This window comes from Hypanus sabinus, chromosome 8 (genome assembly GCF_030144855.1).
Source record: "Hypanus sabinus isolate sHypSab1 chromosome 8, sHypSab1.hap1, whole genome shotgun sequence".
Taxonomy (NCBI): domain Eukaryota; kingdom Metazoa; phylum Chordata; class Chondrichthyes; order Myliobatiformes; family Dasyatidae; genus Hypanus; species Hypanus sabinus.
Window position 1 is genome coordinate 104,346,895 of NC_082713.1, and position 10,621 is coordinate 104,357,515.

The window sequence follows — 10,621 nt, forward strand, 5'->3', positions numbered from 1 at the left end:
TTCATTGGACAAATAATAAACCAATATCAATAAATTTACTGAATGATTAGGATAACATTGCCTTAGTCAATTGGTAACAGCAATCAAAAGGGAGAAACTCTTGCCAGGTTTATAAGGTCCTTGTGCACTCGATGTGCTATTTCCTACAGAACTATGGACCAAGAGACAGAGAGCAGCCTTCGGGTGAATTATCCTTGATCAGCCAGTGTGGTCACAATCTGCTGGATGCTCTCAATTTGTGCCATAATTTTCTGATTCATTTTGCCTTCATAATAGCTCCAGTCATTCTGAGTTAAATCATTTAGTTATTTTTCCTTTGGCAGTTATTTGCTTTCTCTCATTTAGAACTTAATTAGAATCAAGTTAGGATATTGCACTGGCAAATGGAAAATAGTCCTGTCTATGGTTTCAGTAAAGGCAGAGTGCGGTTATCTACAGAGCCCATTTCATTTTTATACATTTAGATACTGTTTACAAAATGAAACTAAAAGAAATGCAAGATTAGACCCAGATCCAGCTGCTGAAGGAATTTGGCAGGGCAGGCACATCTGGAGAGGAAGTTGAGCAGCTGATGTTTTAGGTCAAAACCCTTCATTGCCAGATTCCAGTCTGTGGTGTCTCCAAAGAAAGCTTTGCATTTGCATGGTTGCTTTCAGAGCATCAGGTCAGAAAACATTTGTAGTGTGAAAAACATGGAGTTCAGTTTGTGCACAGCAAGTTCCCACGGCCAACAAAATGATCATCACCAGAATATTTTTGTTATGCTAGATGGTTATTGGCCATAATATTGCGGATAACTACACTGCCTATGAGTATATGGTAAGTACCTGATAAATTTTAAACACAAGAGATCGTGCAGGTGGTGGAAATTCAGGGCAACACACAGAAAAAGCTGGAGGAACTCAGCAGGCAGGTCAGGCAGCCAAAAGCCACTCTAATCCAGACAGTAGCTGAAAAGCATGTACCCTTTGTTGCCATGTAGCTGGAATGGGACACAGTTAGAAAAAGTTTATAAACTGCGGAAGCTTTTCTTTGTTGTACTGTATTTCATTATACCCTTTAATAAGTAAAATCAAAAGAATGCAGTTTTCATTTTTCATTCTAAATATTCATAGTATGCATATTACAAAAAAAAATTTAAGGGCCGTGCAGTTTTCAGGCCATGTAAAAATTTCCTGCTCAGAACGATGGTTGGTCTGCGAACCTGTAAAAAATACAGAGGGAATGTTGCAGGCAGCCCCTCCTAGATTCTCACTTCACCCTCTCTCCGCCCCCCCTCACCTGCTTTCATCTATCACTTACCACCTTGGACTCATTCCCCTCACCCCCACACCTTCTTCCTCCTTCCATCCCCGAACTGGTGAAGGGTCTCAACCCGAAACAGTAACCTCACAGATTTGTTAGCAATAAAAGCATAAGGGCTGGAAAGATTTGTGCTGGCTGGCTGACTGCTATCAACAAAAAAAACAGAAGATACTGCAAATGTTGGGAAACTGAAGTAAGATGCTGAAAAACACTTAGCAGTCCAGGTGATATCTGCAGAGAAGGGAAAATGATCTGAAAGTCAAGGTGGTGAAGACCTCTGAGACATGAAAGTTTAACTGGTTTTGTCCGAGTTGAGCAGCTCTTTCACCAGTACTTCAAATTCAGAGTTCAAAGTAAATTTATTATCAAAATGTATGTACGTCACCATATACAACCCTGAGATTCATTTTCTTGCACACATTCATAGTAAATACAAGAAACATAATAAAGTCCATGAAAGAACACACCCAACAGGACAGACAAACAACCAATGTGCAAAAGGAATGAACTGTGCAAATACAAGAAGAATTAATAATTAATAAATAGATAGATAGATAGATAGAAAAATAAATAATAAATAAAGGAAGAAAGCAGAGGGTAGTTATGGAAGGAAAGTATTCTGCCTGGAGGTCAGTGACTAGTGGAGTGCCATAGGGATCTGTCCTGGGACACCTGCTATTTGTGATTTTTATGGATGTGGAGGTGGAAGGATGGGTGAGTAGATTTGTGGATGACACAAAGATTGAAGGAGTTGTGGATGGATCTGCAGGTTGTCGAAGGTTACAAGAGGATATAGACAGGCTGCAGAGTTGGGCAGAAAAATGGCAGATGGAGTTCAATCCAGATAAGTGTGAGGTGATGCATTTTGGAAGGACAAACCAGAAGACTGAGTACAGGGTTAATGGTCGGTTACTTAAGAGTGTGGATGAACAAAGGGACCTTGGGGTTCAAATCCATACATCCCTCAAGGTTGCTGCGCAGGTTGATAGGGTAGTTAAGAAGGCCTATGGGATGCTAGGCTTCGTTAACAGGGGGATTGAGTTCAAGAGTAGAGAGGTCATGTTGCAACTCTACAAATCTCTGGTGAGACCGCACTTAGAGTATTGTGTTCAATTCTGGTCACCTCATTATAGGAAGGAGGTGGAAGCTATGGAGAGGGTGGAGAGGAGATTTACCAGGATGCTGCCTGGATTGGAGAACAAGTCATATGAAGCAAGGTTAGCAGAGCTGGGACTTTTCTCTTTGGAGCGTAGAAGAATAAGAGGGGACTTGATAGAGGTCTACAAGATTATGAGAGGCATAGATAGGGTGGATAGTCAGTACCTGTTTCCCAGGGCACCAACAGCAAACTCCAGAGGGCATATGTACAAAATTAAGGGAGGGAAGTTTAGGGGAGACATCAGGGGTAATTTTTTTACACAGAGGGTTGTGAGTGCCTGGAATGACTTTCCAGGGATGGTGGTGGAGGCTAAAACGTAGAGGGGTATTTAAGAGCCTCTTGGACAGGCACATGGATGAAAGAAAAATGGAGGGTTATAGGGTAGTGTGGGTTTAGTACTTTTTTTTAAGGATTATATGGGTCGGCACAACATGGAGGGTGAAGGGCCTGTACTGTGCTGTAGTGTTCTATGGTTCTACGGTTAAATAAATAATAAATAAGAATAAAATATCGAGGAGTCCTTGAAAGAGAGTCCATTGGTTGTGTGTCCAGTTCAGCGATGTGGTGAGTGAAGTCATCCCCACTGGTTCAGGAGCCTGATGGTAGAAGGGTAATAAGTGTTCCTGGGGCTGGAGGTGTGAGTCCTGAGGCTCCTGGACCTCATTTCTAATGGCAGAAGCCTGAATACAGCAGGCAATGCCAAGGGAAGAGTTTTCCACCAATACAGGAAATTAAATGTGAAGCTTCGCTGATGGTCTTAAGTTGTTTAATTTGCTTTGAAAGCTAATCAGCTGCTTCTCACACTGAAGGTGAAGTATATATGTAACAAGCTGCCAAAGGAAGTGGTTAATGTTGGTACAATGTCAACCTTAAAAGACACTTGTACCTGGACAGGAGATGTTTAAAGGCTTATGGGCCAAATGGGGCATTTTGGTCAGCTTGGACAATTTGGACCAAAGGAGCAATTTCTATGCTATGAAGAGCTCCTTAATGGATATAAAGATTCACAGAATCTCCTGAATTCTTTACAAAATACTTCTTACCAACTACAACTTCTTTTTATAGCCCGTATTTCTATAAATTCTCCCTTTCAACATGAAAAATTAATAACTTACAATTATTATTCTTCATTCAATAATTTGTATACTTCTTGAAGGCATCTCTGGCCCTTCCCTGAAGTTCAGTTCATATTTTCCCTTAGCTCAGTTTTAATTGGTCTGTATCACGTTGCTGAATGTAGGGGTTAGTTGTGTGCAAATTGGCCACCTGATTTCACAGACTACAGAAGTGACAACTCATCAGATGAAACTCATTGTCTATAAAGAACTTCGGAAAATAACGAAGAAGATATGAAAGACAGCATTCAATGCACGTCTCTATATTTTCTCCCCAACATTGCCTACTTTAATGATTTATTTTCCTCTCTCAAGAGTACAAATTGTTGCAGACCATTCCTGAAAGAAAATCAGAAAAAGCTGGTTACACCATCTGGTGTGGAGGGGCCACTGCACAGGAAGTTGCAAATTCAGTCAGCTCCATCATGGACACTGGCCTCCCCATCATGCAGCACATCTTCAAAAGGAGATGCCGCAAAAGGCAGCATTCATCATTAAGGACTCCCATCATCTAAGACATGCCCTCTTCTTATTACTAGAGAAGAGATCCAGGAGCCTGAAGGCACACACTCAACATCACCCGTCCACCATTGTATTTCTGAATGGACATTAAACCAATTCACGAACACTACCTCACTATTTTCATTCTCTTTCTGCCCTACTTATTTAAGTTTTTTATACAAGTATATTTCTTATTGTAATTAATATTTTCTTTATGCATTGCACTGTACTGCTGCTGCTGAACAACAAATTTCATGATATATGTCAATGATATTAAACCAATTTGATTCTAATACAGTTTACTGACAAGAAAGAGGCCAACACTATATTTGAAATTCAACCAGGCTAGAAAGAAATGTATCTCTTTCATTGCTGCAACTTCCTAATTTGTTCTCCAAGACCTTATACAAGATGAAGTTTCCTCCTCTATATGACTTTGCCGGAGTCTTGCAGAGTCATGGTTTATATTTCAATAAAAGCAAAAAGTTCAAGTATCGGCCCTCATTAGTGCTTTGTTAATGATTCATTGAGTCCTTACCCTTTAAGGGGTCAGCATCAAATTAGTTCTGTTATACTACAGAGCTGGTTTTAATTTCATTTAATGATATAACATTATTGTCAAAATGTTATGCTCTTGTTGAATAAAGTGTAAACTTAGAATTAGAAACACAAGTTTGGTGATAATTTTGTCTGTACTGTCATATCTTCTCTCTCCTAATCTTGCCGTCTACCATATTCTGCAGGATTTGGGAATATCTGTACATTGTTTAAGCCAGGAAGCAAGGTTCCCAATCAAAGGCCAAATGTTTCCATTTGTATGAAGCAGATGGAAATAATCAATAATGCAGGAGTGAGCAAAATAGTAATAGATCTTCTGCTATTTTTACCATTACAGTACTTACAAACTTTGCTCCCATGCTAAGACACATTTATGTGAGTTAACCCTATAAAAGAAGAAAACTGCTTTCCAAAGATAAATTGTTATCAGCTCCATCAGAATCTTTAGAGTAGGGAAATTTCATTCAGGCCCGACATCTGGTTCGAATACATAATGTCTACACTCTGAAATACAGAACTGTGCAGAAGTCTTGGGCACATATATATAACTGTTATTTTATGTATTGCACCATACTGCTGCCGCAAAAAACAACCTAATTTCATGACAGATGTGAATGATGATGAACCTGGTTCTGATATGGGTCTTTATTGTGGACTGAGTGTGGGAAGAGGGCAAGGAGAGGGGAATCACAGTTGGGAAAAAGGGAATGGAGAGGGGAGGGAGCAGGAAGCACCAGGGAAGCTTTCTGTAATGATCAATAAAACCAATTGTTAGGAATTCAATGGCCTTGTCAGGTGTCTCAGGACTGGGTGTAGCTCCACCTGCACCACCCCCTCTCTGACACCTGTCCCACACCCCTCCCGCAGCACTCCACCCTCGCCGTTCCCAACATCCTTTATCCCTCCAGATTTACAAACTCACTCTCCCCAAGTACAGTACTGTGCACCCTAGCTGAATATACTGTATGGGCCTAAGACTTTGGCACAGTACTGTACCAGAGGTGTCTTAAGTAAGCAAGTTTAGCAAACATTTAGTATACAATTATTAGAGAGTAAGAAAATGAGGGGAGATTTGGTAGAGGTGTACAAAATTGTAAAGGGTATAAATAAATTAAATGCAAGCAGGCTTTTTCCGCTGAGGATGGGTGAGACAAGAACTGGAGGTCATAAGTTAAGGGTGAAAGGTGAAATATTTAAGGGGAAACTGAGGGAGAACTCCTTCACTGGTGCATGCATAGTACGACCTGCCAGCAGAAGTGGTAGATCCAAGTATTTTTGCAACTTCGAAGAAAAGTTTGGATAAACACAAGGGTGGAAGCGGTATGGAAGACTATGGTCCAGGTGCAGCTCAATAAGGTTAGGCAGAATAATAGTTCAGCACAGAGTATATTTCACAAATGAACCATCATCAAGGACCCTCTGCCAGGCCTTGCTCTCTTCCCACTGCTGTCATCGGGAAGGAGGTATGACACAAACATGTTCAGGAACAGTTATTACCCTGAAGCAGCGTGGATAACTTCACTCACCTCAACACTAAACTGATTCCACAACCTTTCAAAGACTCTACAGCCCATGTCCTCAATATCATTTATTTATTATTATTTGTGAGGTTTTGTATTTGTTTCCTTTTTCACATTTGGCTGTTTCTCAGCCTTTGTGTGTGGGTTTTCATTGATTCTATTGTGTTTCTTTGTTCTACTGTGAATGGCCACAAAAATTAATCTCGGTACATGGTGATAATAAATCTACTTTAAAGTTGAATCTCCAATGTGGGCTGAAGGGCCTTTTACTGTGCTTTTGTGCTCTAGGATTCCAAGACTCTAAATAATATAAATTGGCATCGAGGTCAGCACAACAGTGCAGGCTAAATGGCCTGCCTGGTGCTCCACTGCTCTAACATCTGTATAAAACTAATAATTCTGACAAAATTAACAAAGAGTTATATTTATAATATCATCTATAGAAAGGACAATGATTAGATATCTGCGAATTGTAGGCATTATGTCACATATTTTCATCGCAGCCATTTGTCAGGGGAATGAACAAATCGGAGATCATTCTGCCTCAGGAGCCTGTGGAGCCTCTCAATAACATCATGGCTCATCTGTGAAATATCTCCATATACCAGTGTTAATACCTTTGTTGGCAAAAATCTATAAGTGTCAAATGTAAAAGGAGCAATTGATCTTTTATCAAGTGCTATCGGAAAAGAAATTCTCCCCACTCCTCTTCATCACAATAACTGCTTTGGTAAATTATCAGGTCTGTTTTGGGTAATCAATTTTTCTATGTCAACAGTCTGGATCTGACCACTAGGCAGCACCTTGATATTAGTTTCTAAGCATTCTGACCCAATTATGTTACCATTTTGTATGCTTAAAAAATAATGTATCAATGGACTACAGACTAAAATAATTACAGTTTATTATTTAGAGAGACAGCACAGTAACAGGCCCTTCTGGCCCAATGAACTTAATTACACCTACGTGACCAATTAACCAACGTCTTTGGAAAGTGGGAGGAAACACGTGCACCCAGAGGAAACCCACACGGTCACAGGTAAAATGTACGAACTCTTCACAGACAGCGGAGGGAATTGAACCAGGGTGGGGGGTCTGTAATACTGTTATGCTAAACACTATATTACCCTGAATGCCACATGTCAAAAGATTCACAAATATAGTCCATCTTTCCCACCAACCTGGCTTTACCCTCCAACTTCTGTTGGTCCTCTTTACCCTCCCCCCATTGTTTTATACAGGCATCTTCCCCTTTCCTTTCTAGTCTTAAAGGAGGGTCTTGGCCCAGAACGTTCACTGTTTGTTCATTTCCATAGATGCTGCCTGACCTGCTGAGTTCCTCCAGCATTTTGTGTGTATTACCATAAATATATAAATTTACTTTGCATAATAACACAATGATTCAAAGGAGCTTAAAGAAGCAATAAATATGTACTAAAAGACACAAAAGCAAAATGTAAAATGCCCCAAACAGCCTGAATCCATTTGGTAATGGAAGATGTTTTTCTAAGGTCTCTGGTCTACTAGCAATCTGTAGTGGTCTTGTTAATAGTTAATCTGGAACATTGACTGGATCAATTCATCATTGTGAGTCCTCCATTCGTTGGGATCAACCAATGATGTCACATCCCAATTGTTTACAGGATACGCAAACTGGTATACAAGCCAGGACAGTGCGATCTGGACAGCAAGCTGTTGCCCATGAAGCAGGCTCCCCTCTCCACACAGCTGATGAATACGAAGGTACGGTGGAGACCGATACAGTTTGGCACCAGTGGTGTCCACAGGAGTTGACTTTCAGCGTTGAACTCAACGTAGGACTGCCTTAGGGTCGTTAGCTCCGGGTTTACCCTGACACCTTACCTATGAGTGGATAAAGCCTCAAGGCAGCTGAGGTTTTCAGTCAAAGTTTCCCTTCCCCTAGATGAGCTGCCAACCTCCGCTGATGAACACTATCTACCTGAAATTCATCATTAATCTGCCCGTTTTAGAATCTTCTTTCAAGTAGCATTTATTTGATTTATTTATTTATTTATGTGGGGATACAGAGCTGAGTAGGCCCTTCCAGCCCTTCAAACCACACTGCCTGGCAACGAACCCGATTAACCCTAACCAATTCCTGGGGTAATTTAAAATGACCAATTCACCAACCTTTGGTACATCTTTGGACTGTGGGAGGAAACTGGAGCACCTGGAGTAAACCCAGGCATTTCAGGGGGAGGATGTACAGAGACTCCTTACAGAGGATGCTGGTAGTGAACCTTGAACTCTGACACTCTGAACTGTAATAGCGTTGTGCTAACTGCTACACTACCATGGCACCTTTACAACAACATATCAACAAGCTAATGGTACACTTTTTTATAGACGAGTTAAAGGCACACAGAGGGTAGTTACATTAATGTGAGTATCCAAAAGCTGCATTATTATGTGGCAGCTCTCTCTTTTTTGCTTGACTTTAATGTCCACTAACTGACTCTTAACCATGGCACAGAAGGTTAGGTCTTGTCCTTTATATGCAAGTACCTTTTTAACAATCTGATGAGTGATAACAATTGTCAACCATCCTCCCTGGCATCCAAAATTAACTATTACATATGGAGTCTTATTACTTCAGATTTTGTTAAAAATTCTTCAGAGGGGAAAACCTTGTCAAAGTTTGGGAAAATGGTGTTAGAGGAGTAAGCTCATTCAAGGTATTGAAACAGACATGATTGGTCAAATGGCTTTTGTTCTCTAATATGAAATCTCAGCAAAACAAGGGTTAACATAACTGCATGGACAGTCCCAAGCCTGGCTGAAAAAGAAGAATGGTTGGGCATGGGGCTAGCAACCCCATCCTGTAAAAACCCAGAGCTACAAAAACACAGACAGAAACTCCAAAAGCGTCATCCCTGGGAGAGGAAGATGGGCTCCACCTGGAGACAAATTGAAAGACTGGCCCAGGACAGAGAACTCTGGCAAGCTGCTGTTGACAGTCCGTGCCAAGTAGGTGTGATTGGCTTAAGAAGAAGAGAAGTTGATAAGATGAAGTATTTCCATTCCTTTGTCATAGAAGGAAGGTATTCGACCCACTAAGTCTATGCTGGTTCTCAGAGCAATCCCATTTCCTCAGACCCCCGTACCTATTTTTCTCACATGCCCAACCACCTTCCTCCCCTACGTTGCAGTATAACTTGCTATAGACAAATGATCCACCTGCCTACCTTTGGGCTGTGGAAGGAAACCGGGGATCCTGAGGACTGCTTGAAGGGCTGGCCCAGGACAGGGGAACTCTAGAGAACTCCTATGACCCAGTAGGGTGATGGGTTAAGTAAGTCAGGAAGTAAGGGTTAAAATGGTGTGCTAACAGAACAGAGTGCTGACATTTTGTACAGACTTTCTCTGTGTGATAGCTCACTGAGGCAACAGTCAAGAAGATAAGTTGAAGAGACAGTGTGCAGATGTAGTGCAGTCACTCAGGCCCTTGAAAGCCCGACTCTTGTACAGCCTTTCTGTTCAAGCCCAGGAACCAAGGTCATCTAGCAGACCAGACAAGATCAAGATACAAACAAAGCATTCTTGAACAACACTTATTTTACAAATTCTCAAGTATCATTGGCCTTTAACTTGCAGATTTAATTGCTAATTAACACCTGAAATATGCATTATGATTGATATTTAAATATGCAAATGACGAGATTCAGAAGTAGACATATCAAGCAGTAGTACATCAAGGCAACTGGACTTGCTGTGTAGCCCAGAAGACATTTTGCCACTCATCCTAGAGGCTTTTTCAGTTCTGATCCATGCCGGGTGGTTTTCCAGCTGATAAACATTGAGCTGTTTAAATGTGTAGCTAGCGATCACATGAGGATTGTTCAGAGTCATGGAGGTAATGAGAGGGTCATTAGTCTTATCTTTGCATGAATGGAGGTGTGAACTGTTGTGAAAATGCCTGGGTAGAGATGTTAGGACTGCTTTGTAAGTAGCTGATAGGTGGATTCATACCCCACCCCATCTGTTCAGGGATGGGTTTTCCAATTTGACAAAGAAGGCTTCTTTAACCCTTCTTTCAAACCACCTGTCCTCTCTGTCCAAAACGTGCACATTGTTATCATCAAAGGTATAGATATACCTTCGATTCTTGACCTGAGGTGTTAGACCTCTTAAGTTGGGCCATCCGTTTGTAAAGTGGTTGTTTTGTCTCACCGATATACAGGGCTGGGGTACAACACCACCTATCAGCCAGTTACAATGTAGTCCCAAAACCTGTACCCCAGTGTCTCCACAGTTTACACCTCCACTCATGCAAAGATAAAACCAGTGACCCTCCCATTACCTCTATGACTCGGAACAACCCTCAAGTGATCGCTGAGCAGGAAAACTACCCGACATGGATCAGAACTGAAGAAGCCTCTCGGATGAGTGGCAAAACCTCTTCTAGACTACACAGCAAGTCCAGTTGTCTTGAGATACAATGA